This window comes from Sphaeramia orbicularis, chromosome 22 (genome assembly GCF_902148855.1).
Source record: "Sphaeramia orbicularis chromosome 22, fSphaOr1.1, whole genome shotgun sequence".
Taxonomy (NCBI): domain Eukaryota; kingdom Metazoa; phylum Chordata; class Actinopteri; order Kurtiformes; family Apogonidae; genus Sphaeramia; species Sphaeramia orbicularis.
This window is the reverse complement of record NC_043978.1, coordinates 1,148,819-1,165,967: the sequence shown is the minus strand read 5'-3', so window position 1 is coordinate 1,165,967 and position 17,149 is coordinate 1,148,819. Positions and strand designations below refer to the sequence as shown.

The 17,149-nt window shown below is 40.6% G+C and overlaps 1 protein-coding gene and 1 long non-coding RNA gene across 3 annotated transcripts in view; one reads left to right on the top strand and one right to left on the bottom strand.

Moving 5' to 3' along the window:
* Positions 1–15,365, bottom strand: part of LOC115414346 (uncharacterized) — a 24,027-nt gene extending 8,662 nt beyond the window's left edge. Inside the window, exons 1-3 of one of the 2 annotated variants that reach the window (XR_003934606.1) lie at positions 15,207–15,365; positions 15,048–15,057; positions 4,143–4,154 (exon numbers count right to left, since the gene is read on the bottom strand). This is a non-coding gene — a long non-coding RNA (uncharacterized LOC115414346). Of the gene's footprint in view, positions 1–4,142; positions 4,155–5,080; positions 5,089–15,047; positions 15,058–15,206 lie in introns of those variants that run through there. The other variant, XR_003934607.1, reaches the window with a different exon arrangement.
* LOC115414345 (kelch-like ECH-associated protein 1) overlaps positions 13,866–17,149 on the top strand; it is a 51,951-nt gene continuing 48,667 nt past the window's right edge. The window contains exon 1 of the mRNA XM_030127659.1: positions 13,866–13,911. The gene's annotated coding sequence lies outside the window, so the exon portion shown is untranslated. The remainder of the gene's footprint in view (positions 13,912–17,149) is intronic.

Here is a 17,149-nt window from a genome sequence, read left to right as displayed (position 1 = left end):
GCACGCCCCCATCCACCAACTGTTGGTACCTGGGCTATCCGCTGTGGCTCCGCCCCTTTGATTGGTGAAGGCGGGTCAACTATGTAATAGTTCACCTGTCTCACCTCTGTTGTAATAGTCTACCTGTTTGACCTCTTTTGTTAAAGTCCACCTGTCTCACTTCTGCTGTAATAGTTCACCTGTCTCACCTCTGTTGTGAAAGTCCACCTGTCACACCTCTGTTGTGAAAGTCCACCTGTCTCATCTCTGTTCTAAAAGTCCACCTGTCTCACCTCTGTTGTAAAAGTCCACCTGTCTCACCTCTGTTGTGAAAGTCCCCTTCTCTCACCTCTGTTTTAAAAGTCCACCTGTCTCACCTCTGTTGTAATAGTCCACCTGTCACACCTCTGTTGTGAAAGTCCACCTGTCACACCTCTGTTGTGAAAGTCCACCTGTCTCATCTCTGTTGTAATAGTCCACCTGTCTCACCTCTGTTGTGAAAGTCCACCTGTCTCATCTCTGTTGTAATAGTCTACCTGTCTCACCTCTGTTGTGAAAGTCCACCTGTCTCACCTCTGTTGTGAAAGTCCACCTGTCTCATCTCTGTTGTAATAATCCACCTGTCTCACCTCTGTTGTAATAGTCCACCTGTCTCACCTCTGTTGTGAAAGTCCACCTGTCTCACCTCTGTTGTAAAAGTCCACCTGTCTCACCTCTGTTGTGAAAGTCCACCTGTCTCACCTCTGCTGTAATAGTCCACCTGTCTCCCCTCTGTTCTAAAAGTCCACCTGTCTCACCTCTGTTGTAAAAGTCCACCTGTCTCACCTCTGTTGTAATTGTCCACCTGTCACACCTCTGTTGTAATAGTCTACCTGTCTCACCTCTGTTGTAAAAGTCCACCTGTCTCACCTCTGTTGTGAAAGTCCACCTGTCTCACCTCTGCTGTAATAGTCCACCTGTCTCTCCTCTGTTCTAAAAGTCCACCTGTCTCACCTCTGTTGTAATAGTTCACCTGTCTCACCTCTGTTGTAAAAGTCCACCTGTCTCACCTCTGTTCTAAAAGTCCACCTGTCTCACCTCTGTTGTAAAAGTCCACCTGTCTCACCTTTGTTGTGAAAGTCCACCTGTCTCACCTCTGTTGTAATAGTCTACCTGTTTGACCTCTGTTGTTAATGTCCACCTGTCTCACCTCTGTTCTAAAACTCCCCCTGTCTCACCTCTTTCTTAATAGTCCACCTGTCTCACCTCTGTTGTAAAAGTCCACCTGTCTCACCTCTGTTGTAAAAGTCCACCTGTCTCACCTCTGTTATAAACGTCCACCTGTCTCACCTCTGCTGAAATAGTCCACCTGTCTCATCTCTGTTCTAAAAGTCCACCTGTCTCACCTCTGTTGTAAAAGTCCACCTGTCTCACCTCTGTTGTGAAAGTCCCCTTCTCTCACCTCTGTTCTAAAAGTCCACCTGTCTCACCTCTGTTGTAATAGTCCACCTGTCACACCTCTGTTGTGAAAGTCCACCTGTCACACCTCTGTTGTGAAAGTCCACCTGTCTCATCTCTGTTGTAATAGTCCACCTGTCTCACCTCTGTTGTGAAAGTCCACCTGTCTCATCTCTGTTGTAATAGTCTACCTGTCTCACCTCTGTTGTGAAAGTCCACCTGTCTCACCTCTGTTGTGAAAGTCCACCTGTCTCATCTCTGTTGTAATAATCCACCTGTCTCACCTCTGTTGTAAAAGTCCACCTGTCTCACCTCTGTTGTGAAAGTCCACCTGTCTCACCTCTGTTGTAAAAGTCCACCTGTCTCACCTCTGTTGTGAAAGTCCACCTGTCTCACCTCTGCTGTAATAGTCCACCTGTCTCCCCTCTGTTCTAAAAGTCCACCTGTCTCACCTCTGTTGTAAAAGTCCCCTTCTCTCACCTCTGTTCTAAAAGTCCACCTGTCTCACCTCTGTTGTAATTGTCCACCTGTCACACCTCTGTTGTAATAGTCTACCTGTCTCACCTCTGTTGTAAAAGTCCACCTGTCTCACCTCTGTTGTGAAAGTCCACCTGTCTCACCTCTGCTGTAATAGTCCACCTGTCTCTCCTCTGTTCTAAAAGTCCACCTGTCTCACCTCTGTTGTAATAGTTCACCTGTCTCACCTCTGTTGTAAAAGTCCACCTGTCTCACCTCTGTTGTAAAAGTCCACCTGTCTCACCTCTGTTCTAAAAGTCCACCTGTCTCACCTTTGTTGTGAAAGTCCACCTGTCTCACCTCTGTTGTAATAGTCTACCTGTTTGACCTCTGTTGTTAATGTCCACCTGTCTCACCTCTGTTCTAAAACTCCCCCTGTCTCACCTCTTTCTTAATAGTCCACCTGTCTCACCTCTGTTGTAAAAGTCCACCTGTCTCACCTCTGTTGTAAAAGTCCACCTGTCTCACCTCTGTTATAAACGTCCACCTGTCTCACCTCTGCTGAAATAGTCCACCTGTCTCATCTCTGTTATAAACGTCCACCTGTCTCACCTCTGCTGAAATAGTCCACCTGTCTCACCTCTGTTGTAAAAGTCCACCTGTCTCACCTCTGTTGTAAAAGTCCACCTGTCTCACCTCTGTTCTAAAAGTCCACCTGTCTCACTTCTGCTGTAAAAGTCCACCTGTCTCACCTCTGCTGAAATAGTCCACCTGTCTCATCTCTGTTGTAATAGTTCACCTGTCTCATCTTTGTTGCAATAGTTCACCTGTCTCATCTCTGTTGTAATAGTCCACCTGTCTCACCTCTGTTGTAATAGTCCACCTGTCACACCTCTGTTGTAATAGTCTACCTGTCTCACCTCTGTTGTAAAAGTCCACCTGTCTCACCTCTGTTGTGAAAGTCCACCTGTCTCACCTCTGTTGTAAAAGTCCACCTGTCTCACCTCTGTTGTGAAAGTCCACCTGTCTCACCTCTGCTGTAATAGTCCACATGTCACACCTCTGTTGTAATAGTCTACCTGTCTCTCCTCTGTTCTAAAAGTCCACCTGTCTCACCTCTGCTGTAAAAGTCCACCTGTCTCACCTCTGTTCTAAAGGTCCAGCTGTCTCTCCTCTGTTCTAAAAGTCCACCTGTCTCACCTCTGCTGTAATAGTCCACATGTCACACCTCTGTTGTAATAGTCTACCTGTCTCTCCTCTGTTCTAAAAGTCCACCTGTCTCACCTCTGCTGTAAAAGTCCACCTGTCTCACCTCTGTTCTAAAAGTCCACCTGTCTCACCTCTGCTGTAAAAGTCCACCTGTCTCACCTCTGTTGTAATAGTCCACCTGTCTCTCCTCTGTTCTAAAAGTCCACCTGTCTCCCCTCTGTTCTAAAAGTCCACCTGTCTCACCTCTGCTGTAAAAGTCCACCTGTCTCACCTCTGTTCCTCCTTTGTGGAAATCAGACAGTGGAGGAAAAAAGGGAGGATCCACATCTGACCTTTGACCTGGATCTTTTGTAAAGTGAGGGATAGCAGTAACATGTGACCTTTTCTGTTGTCTTATTAGCTCCTCCCACATTAGGACAGCTAACACTGACAGTGTAGGCATTGCCATGGTAACAAGACATGACCAGATGTTTAGAAAATGACAGGAAGTGTACGTGTTTCATCATAACGTACGTACGTACTCTGAAGTAAATCCAATCATGGACTGAAACATGTAAACCAGGGTTTTTAACTATCACATTTCTGACGTGACTGTAAATGCGTCACATCTGATTCTGACTATTATGGGATTAGTCCCAGTCATCAGATGTTTATGCTGATGTGAACAGGTGATGTGGGAGGCTGGGTGTCTGTTTCCTGCTTCCACTGTGAATCAACCCCTGGTTCCCGTCCTCTTCTGGAGCCTTTTCTCCTCCAGGGCTTCGCTCTAAACCAGGGCTCTCAAACTCCTGTTCTTTCAGGTTCCACATTCAGTCTGATTTGATCTGCAGTGGGCCGGACCAGTAAAATAATAACAGAATAACTTATAAATTATGACAACTCCAAATTTTTTGTCTTTGTTTTATTGCAAAAAAAACCCCATTAAATTATGAAAATACTTACTTTTCTAAACTTTCCAAACAAAAAAGATGTGAATAACCTGAAAAAATTGAAATTTCTAAAGAAAAATCAGTGCAATTTTAACAATATTCTGCCCCAACTTCTCATTAGTCCATGTGCATTCTGGATCAGATCTATAAAGACACTAAACACTGAAGAACAGGCAGAAATTTGTTAAAACTGTGCTGAATTTTCTTCAGACATTTCAGGTTGTTCATATTTGTTCAGGTTATTCACATTTTATTGTTAAAGGATAGTTTATAAATGTAAATATTTTCATAATTTAATGTTATTTTTTGCATTACAACAAATTCAAAAATTTGTCATTATTTATAGACATAATGTAACATTATTTCACATCAAACCCAGTAGTAAATCTGCACTCATTCTTTTGTGTGGGTTCTTCTGTTGTTATTATTGGACTGTAGATCAGATTGGTCTGGATGTGGAACCTGAACTAAAATGAGTTCCACAGCCTGGACTGTGGAGTTTTTACACTTTGTAAACTCATCCCATGGGCCAGACTGGAACCTTTGGTGGGACGCATTTGGCCCCCAGGACGCATGTTTGAAACTCCTGATATAAATACTGTGGTACTTCCTCTTGTGCACACGCTCCACTAAAACAACTTCTGTCCTGATGGTATTTGCACTGTCATTACTTCCTGTTTTCAGCACCGCCCCAGGCGAAGCTTCATTTAAAGAGCCAGACAAACAGCCCAGGGAACCATTCAACTGGTTCCACAATGAAAGTGGAAGGAACCAGACCTGCAGGATCTACAGGGGGGGTCAAACATGTGGCCCATGGGCCCAAACCGGCCCCCCATAGGGTCCAGTCCGGTCCGTGGGATGAATTTACAAAGTGTGAAAATTACACTAAAGGTATTAACAGTCAAGGGTGTTGATCTGGTGTTAGTTCAGGTTCCACATACACATTTTATTCTTGGTTTAATGTAGGAAAAAATAAATAAATAAAATGGCCATAAAAAATGACAACTCCAAATTTTTCCCCTTTTTCTAGTGGAAAAATACCATTAAATTATGAAAATATTTACATTTACAAACTATCCTTGAACAGTAAAATGTGAATAACCTCAAATGTCTGAAGAAAATTGCATTTGAAAAGTGCAGTTTTAACTATTTTCTGCCTGTTAGTAAATGTTTAGTGTCTTTGTAGATCTGATCCATAATGTACATGTAGAAATGGTCATTTCAGGCATAATAACATTGTTCAAATTGCACCTACTTTTCTTCAAGAAATTTCCATCTTTTGAGGTTATTCACATCTTTCTTGTTTGGATAGTTTGTAAATGTAAATATTTTCATAATTTAATATTATTTTTTTGGACTAAAACAAAGAGAAAAAAATTGGAGTCATTGTTTATAGGTTATTATGTTATTATTTTACTGGAGATCAAATTGTATTGTATTTGTAACAGCATTTGGACATGTGAACAGTCCATTATATTTTTTAACACTGATTCACCATTAAAGCTCATGTAGTTTGACAAATGACAGTGGATGGAAACATTTCTCCTGGTTCTGCTGGTTCTGCTGGTCCAACATTGATTCACCAGTAAAACCCATGGAGTTGGATCAATGACAGTGGATGAAATGTATGGAAAAAAAAAAAAAAAAAAAACAAAAACCTACAAAATAATAAATAGTGATAAAATTAGCCAAAACTTTTACTAAAAAATAAAGTTAAAAAGTATAAAATAAGCCACAAAATCAACAAAAACAGCCAAGTAATGAATAAAATGAACAAAAATATATAATAAACCAACGAAATAATAAGTAATGTGAACAAACCAAACCACAAATTGAACAAAATTAAAGAAAAAAAAGTTTAACATAAAATAAAATAATATATGATATATGACATTAACAAAATGATAAAAAGCGAGTAAGAAAATGTACAAAAAAAACAAATAACATGGAGTAAATAAGCAATAAAATGCACAAAATGAATAAAGAATTGAAACATTGATTCACCAGGAAAAAAATGATGGTGGATGAAGACGTTTGGTTCATGTTCACACTGAAAAAAAAACAAAACGGTATTATTACAGCAGCAGGGGTGCTGAAAAAATACTGTTAAATAACGGACAATAACCATCTCATAAAAAATGTGGTAATTTTCCATAATTAAAATACAGTTTTTTGCCCTAACTTTACATGAGATTTTGCATATTTTCTTTTTACTTTTTAATGTTTAATAAAGAATATTTACATGTATAAAAACAATCAAATTACCTATAAATAAATAAATATATAAATAAATATACATACACACACACACACACACACACACACAGAGCAAATTCTGGTCTTTGGAATAAACTCCATGTGAGTTCAAATCAACTTGATTTAAGTGTACATGTGAGACCGTTGAAAACACTCTAGAGCAGAGTTAAAGTAACTCTTTTCAGAGAGTTGATCTTTTAACTCTTTTCAGGAGTTAAAATTTAACTCTTCTGGGAGTTACAAAAACTAATCTCATGTAGAATAAAACACAACACTCGTCTGGAATTCATTTTATGTGAACTCTGAAACTCTCAAAAAACACCATACAATGACTAGTGTTTTTTTTTAAAGTGTGTTCAAACACATGTTATATAGATGCTTATAAAGTGCTCTTGCATGAAGTGCTTTCCAGGTGTCCGGGTTCTGGCTCTGAACTGAAATGGGATGAACGTCTACAGAGGCATGAAGCAGTGACAGCAGCAGCAATGATCTGGAACTGGACCAGAGCAGAGGAGGGGCTTCCAGGGGCTCCTCCTGCAGATCCGCTCCAGAGGAGGGGCTTCCAGGGGCTCCTCCTGCAGATCCGCTCCAGAGGAGGCGCTTCCAGGGGCTCCTCCTGCAGATCCGCTCCAGAGGAGGCGCTTCCAGGGGCTCCTCCTGCAGATCCGCTCCAGAGGAGGGGCTTCCAGGGGCTCCTCCTGCAGATCCGCTCCAGAGGAGGGGCTTCCAGGGGCTCCTCCTGCAGATCCGCTCCAGAGGAGGCGCTTCCAGGGGCTCCTCCTGCAGATCCGCTCCAGAGGAGGGGCTTCCAGGGGCTCCTCCTGCAGATCCGCTCCAGAGGAGGGGCTTCTATGGGCTCCTCCTGCAGATCCGCTCCAGAGGAGGGGCTTCCAGGGGCTCCTCCTGCAGATCCGCTCCAGAGGAGGCGCTTCCAGGGGCTCCTCCTGCAGATCCGCTCCAGAGGAGGCGCTTCCAGGGGCTCCTCCTGCAGATCCGCTCCAGGTGTGACAGGTGCTGCAGGTGAAGTTGATCATGAGTCTGAGGGAGGGCTCTGTGGCAGCGCAGGAGTGCACCAGGACACTTACTGTTTGTTCAATAGCTTTGCTCTCAACTCTTGTATGAATTCCCTCAGACTCCAATGCAAGAAGCCGTTGAGCTAAAATTAGCATGTTCGACGTTCTAAGTTTGCAGCAAGAGCTAATTTTAGCAGCTGGTTAGCAAGTTGGTCCGAACAGAAATATCCACATTGTGATAGTGACAGAGCTGACAGAACAGTTCCTTCCAGTCTAATAAACTGCCTTGTTTCAGAAGTCAAATGGTGCTGATACGACGCCTCATATGAACTCCATGAACACACTGGTCTGCTCTGTTCTCTGTTCACAAATCAACACCCATTCTGGTGTTCAGTCATGCTCCTCAACACCTGGTAAATGTACCCCGAAAAATGACACCATCAAAGACACAAGCTGGAGTTAAACTTACAGAATGAACTCCAGAAATTTAACTCTTTAACTCTTTTTTACCCAACTCCAGATTATTTTACTCGACAAATTTGCTGTGTAGATATAAATAATTTTCAGTCAGACTCAGTTGTCCAATCCACTGCTAAAAACTGTATTTGGACAGTTTATCAGTGCTTATACATGTTATACATTCACAAAAATACATTTATTCAACATTTTTGTTGTGAAACCTCCTGTAATTACACAAGATATTTGTCAATTAACAAACAAGTCTGGTTCAACTGACAGAACTAATACTTCTGTTACGGTTCATTGTCAGTAATTTTATATTGCTTTATTTTTTTTATAGTATTAAACTTTAAATTAACAGTTTAATCTCATAAATAGAAAAGAAATATTTGTGAAATTATGATACATTTGCAAATGTATTTTAACTTTTTTTATGCGAAAAAAGAAAAAAAAAATTCTTCTTAAAACATTAAAATGTTATGGTTATTCACAGTTACAGTTTTTCATGCTATTTTCCATTTGACATGTAAAATCACAGTCTGTTTTTGTCATTTCATTGATATTTTCCTGTATCTTAAAAATACAGGAAATATCTGTAAAATAAACAGTGAAAATTCTGTTAAATTACAGGTTTTTTTTTGTTTTGTTTTGTTTTTTTACAGTGTATTAAATTAGCTCAAATGTCCAGAGTGGACCTGGGTCTGGTCCGTGCAGGTGGTTCTGGTCCTGTACATGCAGTGGATGAACAGTTGTGGTGTGGATGTTTGCATAAGGTGTGTCTTATCACCGTTCCTGTTTAAAATCTGTCTCCATTTCCTCGTTATCAAAGTTCATCTGGTTATTGGAGACAGTCAGCACCGTGCAAACATGTTATCTATCATGAATAAATGTAGGTCACAGACATTAGAACCAAACAGAGGAGCAGAAAAGACAGAAGGACCTGTTTTATTCACAGCTGAACTGAACTGACAAATAAACCTGATTTACATGAGTCCGATTCACTCAGTTAGTAACCACTGCAGATCTGAATTATAAAAGACAAGTGGCCTCTGTGTGTGTGTGTGTGTGTGTGTGTGTGTGTGTGTGTCCGTACACAGCTGACTGCTTCAGTTTGTCATCCTTCTGTATTTTTCTCAGTGAACAGACTAGTGTAAACAGTCAGTTGATCAGACCAATATTTTGGCAGACATTTGTAATTTTTAATTACAAATATCTATGTAACTATTATTTGTGTTGCTATGCCCAGAATGCTTTAACGGTGACTGCTGGACAAATGCAGTACAACATGCATGAATACACAACAGCATAAAAACTACAACACTGTAAGGCTGGACTTTGTATTTGCTGAAATACTTTAATTCCAATGTACTTCACTGATTTCAGTTTTATTCCATTACTATAACATGTTCAGTACATTCTACTAATTTCTAGACTAATGCTGCGTTCCAGGCTGTTTTTTCAGTCCATAAGTCACGACTTCAAACCACAGCTCACGACTTTGTAACGTTCCAGGCAAGTCACGCCCAACTGCCTGAGCACAAGGAATTGTGGGAGTTAGATGTAAACAAACCAGCATGGTGGAGCTTACGTTCTGTTCATTTACAGTCATTTCTATCCCACAGGTGTTTGTTCTTTGTTTATTTGAGGGAAACAGAGGAGGACAAACGGTGCAGAAGGCCAGAGAAGCTGTTCTACCTTTGATGTTCTTTGTTTATTTGGATTCGTATTTGGTATTAATTTACTCTTACACTCACTGGACTGAAAACTAGCTAACGCTAGAGCAGCTGCTGATTATGCAGAACATTTACAGATAAATAATGTCGGAGCAATACTTTGTTGTAATAAACAATCTGCATAAACACCGCATCCATGGGGGGGCGCCATTGCTACATGACGTCAGAACTCAGAACTAGGGGAACATGGATCTGATACGAGTTCACGGGTGGAAGTCCCAGGTTTGACTGAACATTCCAGAGCATTTACACCAGTAGAAGGATGGAGAAACACCAGTTACAGGTGGACTGGAACGCAGCAATAGTCAAAAGTACAAAAACAGTTTCAGTTGAATGGATTTAAATCACTCAGTTTTAGTCCTGACCACACTTTATCTGTGCATTGCATTGTGGGTATTCATGTTGTTGTAAATGTGTTCTTTTTCTGTGGGGGTTGTGCTGTTAGTTTTCATTTGGACTGAATGTGTGTATGTCAGTGTTTCTTGTCCTTTTTGTGTTTGTTTTTGTATTTTTGTACAGCCGCACCATGAGTCACAGCCAGAGGAAGAACTAAGGCTTTACTGTTCAGATAGGAATGTCCGTGTACCGTGTAAATCTTCATACCCTGCCAAACTGAAAACACTTCCTGTACTGACAAATCACACCAGGTTAACTTCCACCTGCACTATGATATATTAGATTTAATGGTCATACAAGCAATTTATATTACAAAAGATTAGAATTTAAATCTATTTGGAAGTCCAATTAAGTCCAATGAACTGATGATATTAAGTTAATGACTATATGAAGCTACTGACACAGCAGCTAATTTTAAATTAAATTCACTTGGCATTTAGTGTGTTGTACTTCAAATAGCAATTCCATTCAAATCAAGCATTTCAGTTTAATCCACTCAAGTTTTCATTACTCATTACTTACATTTTTTAAGGCAATGAGTTACCTGAGATATTTTAAGTAAACTCAACTTAACTGGTCTTACGGAGCATATCTCGAACCTGTGGATCCACACAGGTCAACACACCGGTTCTTATTGAATGGACCCAGTGGAGCCTTTTTCAGCCCAAACTGGCCCACTTTGTCCACAGAGGAGGAATGTGACTGAATGAAACCGCAGCTAACTCTGACAATGTCTTTGAATTGGGTCTTAGTTCAGGTGTGTGTTGGTACGTTAACAGAAAACACTTCACTTTAATAATCCTACTATATAATGCACGTTTCGGCCCCGCCCCGTGCCCCCATGTCCCATCGATGTATGACTGATGTTGCAGCACGGGAGGGCGTATGGGTACAATGCCACTGTTGCACCACGGGAGGGCGCTATCGTACAATGACACCACGGGTACAATGCCACTAGTACGTTTAATTCACATTTAAATCAGGGTTTGGAAACGTGGACCTGTGCAGGACTCTGTTTTATACTTTAAAGGCAGAAATCCTGCCACATCAAAGACAAGGCCATAAGGTGCCTACTGTATGTGCAAGGCATGATGGGTAATAGTCACCAAAGCAGAGCTCTACGTCCTAACAGCAGATGGTACCTGCATGGAAGGGTCAGTATTATTTTCTGTGATTCTATCCTGTTGCTCTTCTGCGTTCCTCTGACTTTTCCAGTGGTCTGAACAGTGGGGTACAGCGTCACATGTGAAGGGTCGGATCGTCACTGTTTTATTTCGGTGTTCAGAACTCGGTAGTCTCGTCTTCCTCATTTAAAGTGAATAGGGTGGTGCCACTGTTTTATTACCAGGATGCACACTTCTGATGGCGTTGACAGTCTAAGGGGTTTCTAGAGCTCTCCAAAATAAACTCCGCTAAGCTGACATTACAAATGCTGCCTTATATACGGACAATATCCCATTCTGTCCATATGTGTGTGTTTATGGTCTGTCCTCTGGAAAACAGCTCTGTTCATTTCACACTTTGGCTCCATCTTCTTCCAACACCTGTCTGTTTGTGAACCTGTCCTTTGGAGTTCCACCTGGCCTCCTCCTGCCTCCACTGACGCTTGGCTCTATTTTGTTTTGTTATTTAATTTTACCGCTCCAGAAATGACAACTCCTGGGCCCAACCAACCTAAACATTTGGGAGGGAAGAAACCCCCCAGGAAAATACAAGTTTGACCTTTTCTACATTAAATAACTGCCTTTTTTGGAAACATGATGCAACAGTTTTTTCAGATGCATTTTAAAAAATGTTATGTAATGTCCTTTGGAGTTATGGAGTGCCAGGGGTGCCAAAATAATATCAAAAAATTAATACATCATTTAAAAAGGCCTTAAATGTGTTATTATTTAATTAAAATTGGAAATACATACATTAAATAAATAAATAAATACATTAATCAACATTTACTCAAATGTGTCATGAATTAATTACACTATGTTATTCCACACTATTATTTCACTGGAAAATGAACTTCCTGCTGTGAACAGTGGGGCTTTGCCACATATGTGCTGATAATATCTAGTTTAAATATGGATATAGGAATATATTATTACTACATTACTATATAGGATAATATAGAATATTATATGTATTTATATTACATATGTATATGTGTTTTTGTTTGGGGTTTTTTTTTTGTTTTGTTTTGTTTTTTTAGTTTTTAATTATATCTGGTAGGGTAAGTTTTAAATGAGTATTATCATATTAGTCTATATAGGAAAAAGGACATGTGATATTGTTATACTATTATTATTGTTGCTGTTATTATTATTATTATTATTATTATTATTATTATTATTATTATTACTATTATTATTATTATATTGAAATTCATACAAAATAATAATTGCTATATAGTAATCATAAGAAATAGAAATTGGGGGTAGGAGTACATAAGTTTTTATTTCTTCCTACTCCTTTTTGAGCATGTATAATTTCATTTCATTTGTTTTATTTATATTATTATTATTTTTATTTATTTATTTATTTATTGTTGTTGTTGTTTGTTTGCTTATTAATCCTTTATGTACCAGTACTTATATTTTGTTGGTTGATTTTTGTTTTGATTTCACTGTCTACATGTTTGAAATAAAGATTTCATTCATTTATTCATTCCTTCATTTATTCAAGAACGCAGAGCCTTCCATCAATAATGATGATGATCCTATAGAACTGTTAGCCACTTGGCAGTTTCTTCTCCCACCTCTCCTCTGTTTTGATTGGTTGCTTGATTGGACCAATCAGAACAGTTTCTGCCCTCAGAACATCAGTGTCATCTGCTTTGGATTCACTGTACGGTCAGCTTCTTGGTCAGAAAGTGTGGAAATTACTCCAGGAACTTCACTAAATTCCTGTCCTTTATCTGCCACAGACTCTGGGTCAGGAACTCCTGACTCTATGCTCTCTAGGTCTTAAATATCTGTTCCCAAAGTCAGACAGAGTTCATGAAGATCCTCCATGTTTTCAAAGTGTGGACTTCAGACTAAAGTCGTCCTTTGGACTAGATCACTGTTAACCCCGCCCACTCACTTTGATGGGTGAGGTTGACAGATAAAAAAAAAAAAAAAAAAAAAAAAAAAAAAAAACAATCATAGTTTGTGTTCTTGGGCTGAGACCATGAAATAATTAATTAAGTTGTTAAATAATTATATATGCTTAGATATAGATATTCTATCTATCTATCTATCTATCTATCTATCTATCTATGATAGATGAATTTTTTTATTTAATGTATGTATTTCTAATTTCCAACACATCTAAGGCCTTTTTAAATGATGTATTCATGTATTTAATTTTGACACCCCTGGTGCTCCATACCCAGTGGAACACTTTTTATTATTATTATTATTATTATTATTATTATTATCATTATTATTATTACTATTATCATTATTATTCTTATTGTCCCTGTGAATGTGTGCAGTGTTGTCCCTACAGAGCACAAACATGCCTGCTGGGTGTCAGGAGCAGATGAATCCTGTCTAGTCACTCTGCTGAGAACAGTTATGTAACAGCAGAACCAGTCCAGCCCACACCCACGCTCACTTTCACTTTGTGGAATGTTGCTCGTGCTTCGGTGCCAGTTAGGTCTCTGCTCATGCGTAATGCGCGCGGTGTTTGTAGTGCGCACAAGAATATGCAGAGTCATGTTGATGCAGGACTTCCTCCAGCACCAGCGCCCCCACCCCTCCCCCCGCGAACTTCAGCCTCTGGAAATGAGAGCAGAGCTGGAACGTGGAGGGACACGCGTGTCAGTTTCCTGATAGGACGCGCCTCCTGCGGCTGCGCGCGTCCGCTCCAGTCGTCCCCGGTGCTTTTGGGTTGTTTGGAGTGGAGTTGTGTCCGGGACTGGGGGGTGTACAGAGCCCACTCTGGGTGACTAAAGCCCATCTGTGTGGATCTACACGGCCTCCACAGGCGGAGACGGACGCGCCTTTTCCTCCAACATTTCCCCTCAGATGATCAGAGCTGGAGTGGAGTTTGAGCTGCAGGGCTGAGGTTAGTTCTGAAGGATTGTAGACTGAACCAAGACCACCAGTGAACAGATGTTCAACTGTACCTGTATGAGGTTAGTTCTGAAGGACTGTAGACTGAACCAAGACCACCAGTGAACAGATGTTCAACTGTACCTGTATGAGGTTAGTTCTGAAGGATTGTAGACTGAACCAAGACCACCAGTGAACAGATGTTCAACTGTACCTGTATGAGGTTAGTTCTGAAGGACTGTAGACTGAACCAAGACCACCAGTGAACAGATGTTCAACTGTACCTGTATGAGGTTAGTTCTGAAGGACTGTAGACTGAACCAGACCACCAGTGAACAGATGTTCAACTGTACCTGTATGAGGTTAGTTCTGAAGGACTGTATGAACCAAGACCACCAGTGAACAGATGTTCAACTGTACCTGTATGAGGTTAGTTCTGAAGGACTGTAGACTGAACCAAGACCACCAGTGAACAGATGTTCAACTGTACCTGTATGAGGTTAGTTCTGAAGGACTGTAGACTGAACCAAGACCACCAGTGAACAGATGTTCAGCTGTACCTGCACAGGGAAAATTAACTGAGGCATCGTTTTCCTGAATCAAAAGTATTTTCCTCAAAAAGAGCAAATTTGTCTCTATATTTAGTGCATTTGTCTCTATATTGAGTTTGGAGAGCTTCACCCAAAGAGTAACTTTTACTCTTTTTAGAGAGCGACCAAATGTTATCTGAGTAAAGTAAAATTTTCTTCAATTTGAGTAAAGTTCCTGTGTATGAGTCCAGACTCCTGCGGTCCTAAATCTGACCCAGACCACATTTATATGTGGTCCTAAATCTGATCCAGATCTGATATTTTCCAATGTGATTTAAGTCTGAACGTCCAGGTCGCATTTATCCGACCTTTCCGTCATTGAAATGCGACAGACCGTCGTTGGTCCGAGCGGAGGAAAACCATATTTCCTTCTGAAAATACAGTGTGTGTCTACATGGTCTGGTATTCCACCAGGACCTCTTCAGTGCATGTGGGTCACTTCAGGACCTCTTCAGTCCATGTAGGTAACTTCAGGACCTCTTCAGTGCATGTGGGTCACTTCAGGACCTCTTCAGTCCATGTAGGTCACTTCAGGACCTCTTCAGTCCATGTGGGTCACTTCAGGACCTCTTTAGTTCATGTGGGTCACTTCAGGGTCACATTCAGTTCGGACTCAAAACTGATAGAAGTCACATTTAATGTGGAATATGAACCAACACACACAACATTGCATTTCACCCAAAAATCTGAATTATGTATAAAGACCTGCTGTGTGAACAGAGCCAAAGTGGTCTGGGTCAGATTTAGGACCACATATGAAAGTGGTCTGTGTCAGAGTAGTGCTGTTCAGACTATTTAACAGATCAGATCCAGGTCACATATGGACTCAAACACCAGATTTGGAACACATGTACCTTCAGTCTTAACGGAGCCTCAGAAAAACTGTTTAACTGGCATCAGTCCGCTCAGGGGTTCCTAAGGCGGGGGTCGTCAGCTGATGTTTCAGGGTGGCCAGTCTGGTTATTTTGGGGGTTGGAAGTTCAAAAGTTTGGGAACAAGTTTTGGGAGTCAGCTGATTTCTTCTTATTAATTTAACCAGGTTAGTTAGTTCAGAGCTGATCCTCATTTTGCAGAAGGCCTTGGTCATATGGAGACCAACAACCATCCACTGTCACATTCACACCTGTGGGCGGTTCCGATAAACCAGTTAACCTATCAGAGCGTGTCTTTGGATGGTGGGAGGAGCCAGAGTACCTGGAGAGAACCCAGGCAAACAAACAAGGAGAGAACATGCAGAGTCCACACACAAAGGTCTGTGGTGTCGGAATTGAACCCAGGACCTTCTGTCTGTGAGCCGACAGTGTTATCCACTGGCAGACCGTCCCACAGGAGTTCAGTATCGGCAGTGTTAGAGTTCATGTGCATTAATATGTCGATCCACCAACACTGACTGTAAACAATTCTTTAGGAAAAGTGAGGAACTTCTGTTAAATGTTGACATGTTGTAATCCCAAATTTTGAAACATTATCTGAAGAAAACACAGAATTTGGTTTTAGAGGAACACGTGTTGAGCTTTAGATTCCGTCAGTCCCTTACATCCCTTAGATCACAGGTGTCAAACATGCGGCCCGGGGGCCAAATCCAGCCCGCCAAAGGCTCCAGTCCGGCCCCTGGAATGACTGTGAAATGCAAAAATGACCCTGAAGACATTAATCATTTTAGTTCAGGTTCCATATACAGACCAATTTCATCTGCAGGGGGTCGGATCAGTCAAATACTATCATTACCTATAAATGATCACAACTCCAAATTTTTCTGTTTGTACATGTAAACATTTTCATGTCATTTTACTGTATTTACACTAAAACTAACATTTCACAAAAAACACAAATAACCTCAACAAATATGAGCATTTTCAAATGTCTGGAGTGTAATTTTAACAATATTCTGCCTGTTATTAAATCTTTTGTGTATTTGTAGATCCACTGTGATCTGTAAGTTGTAATTTACACATTTAAATGATAAACTGAGGCATAATATTGTTAAAATTGCACTTAGTTTTCTGAAGAAATTTCAATTTGTTCATGTTATTCACATTGTTTTAAAGGACAGTTGGTAGATGTAAACATTTTCATCGCATAATTTTACTTTTTTCACTCTAAAACATAGAGCAAAGTTTGGAGTTGACATTATTTATATATTATTATGTTATTATTTTACTGGTCTGGCCCACTGTAGATCAAATTTAGCTGAATGTGGAACAGAACTAAAATGAGTTTGACAGCCCTGCCTCAGATCCTCAGGTTCCTCAGGGGTCCGGTTCTGACAGTTTGGGTGGTTCCAGGTGGTCTCGGTCCACAGGCTTTGAAACAGGACTTCATAAACAGCAGGTCCTGGTTGGATCTGTGCAGTGGTGAGCCACCTGAACGCCTCTGTGGTATTCAGCAGATCAGAGCTCTGATGTTCTACCATCAGAACCCAGTCAGATGGGAGGAGACATACAAGAAAGTTCCAGAAATTTCCATAAATGCATGAGGATGTTGTTTTTTTTGTTTGTTTTTTTTTTTACCTGGCCAACATTCTTCTGAATGCCAACGTGCCAGTGAAGCCACTGGTCTGGTTTGAATGTGAAACAATGACAGTTATGCAGGACGCCTCCCTGGGTTCAAAGATCATCAACCCTACTTAGACCGCTGTACACTGTAAAAAAAAACAAAAAA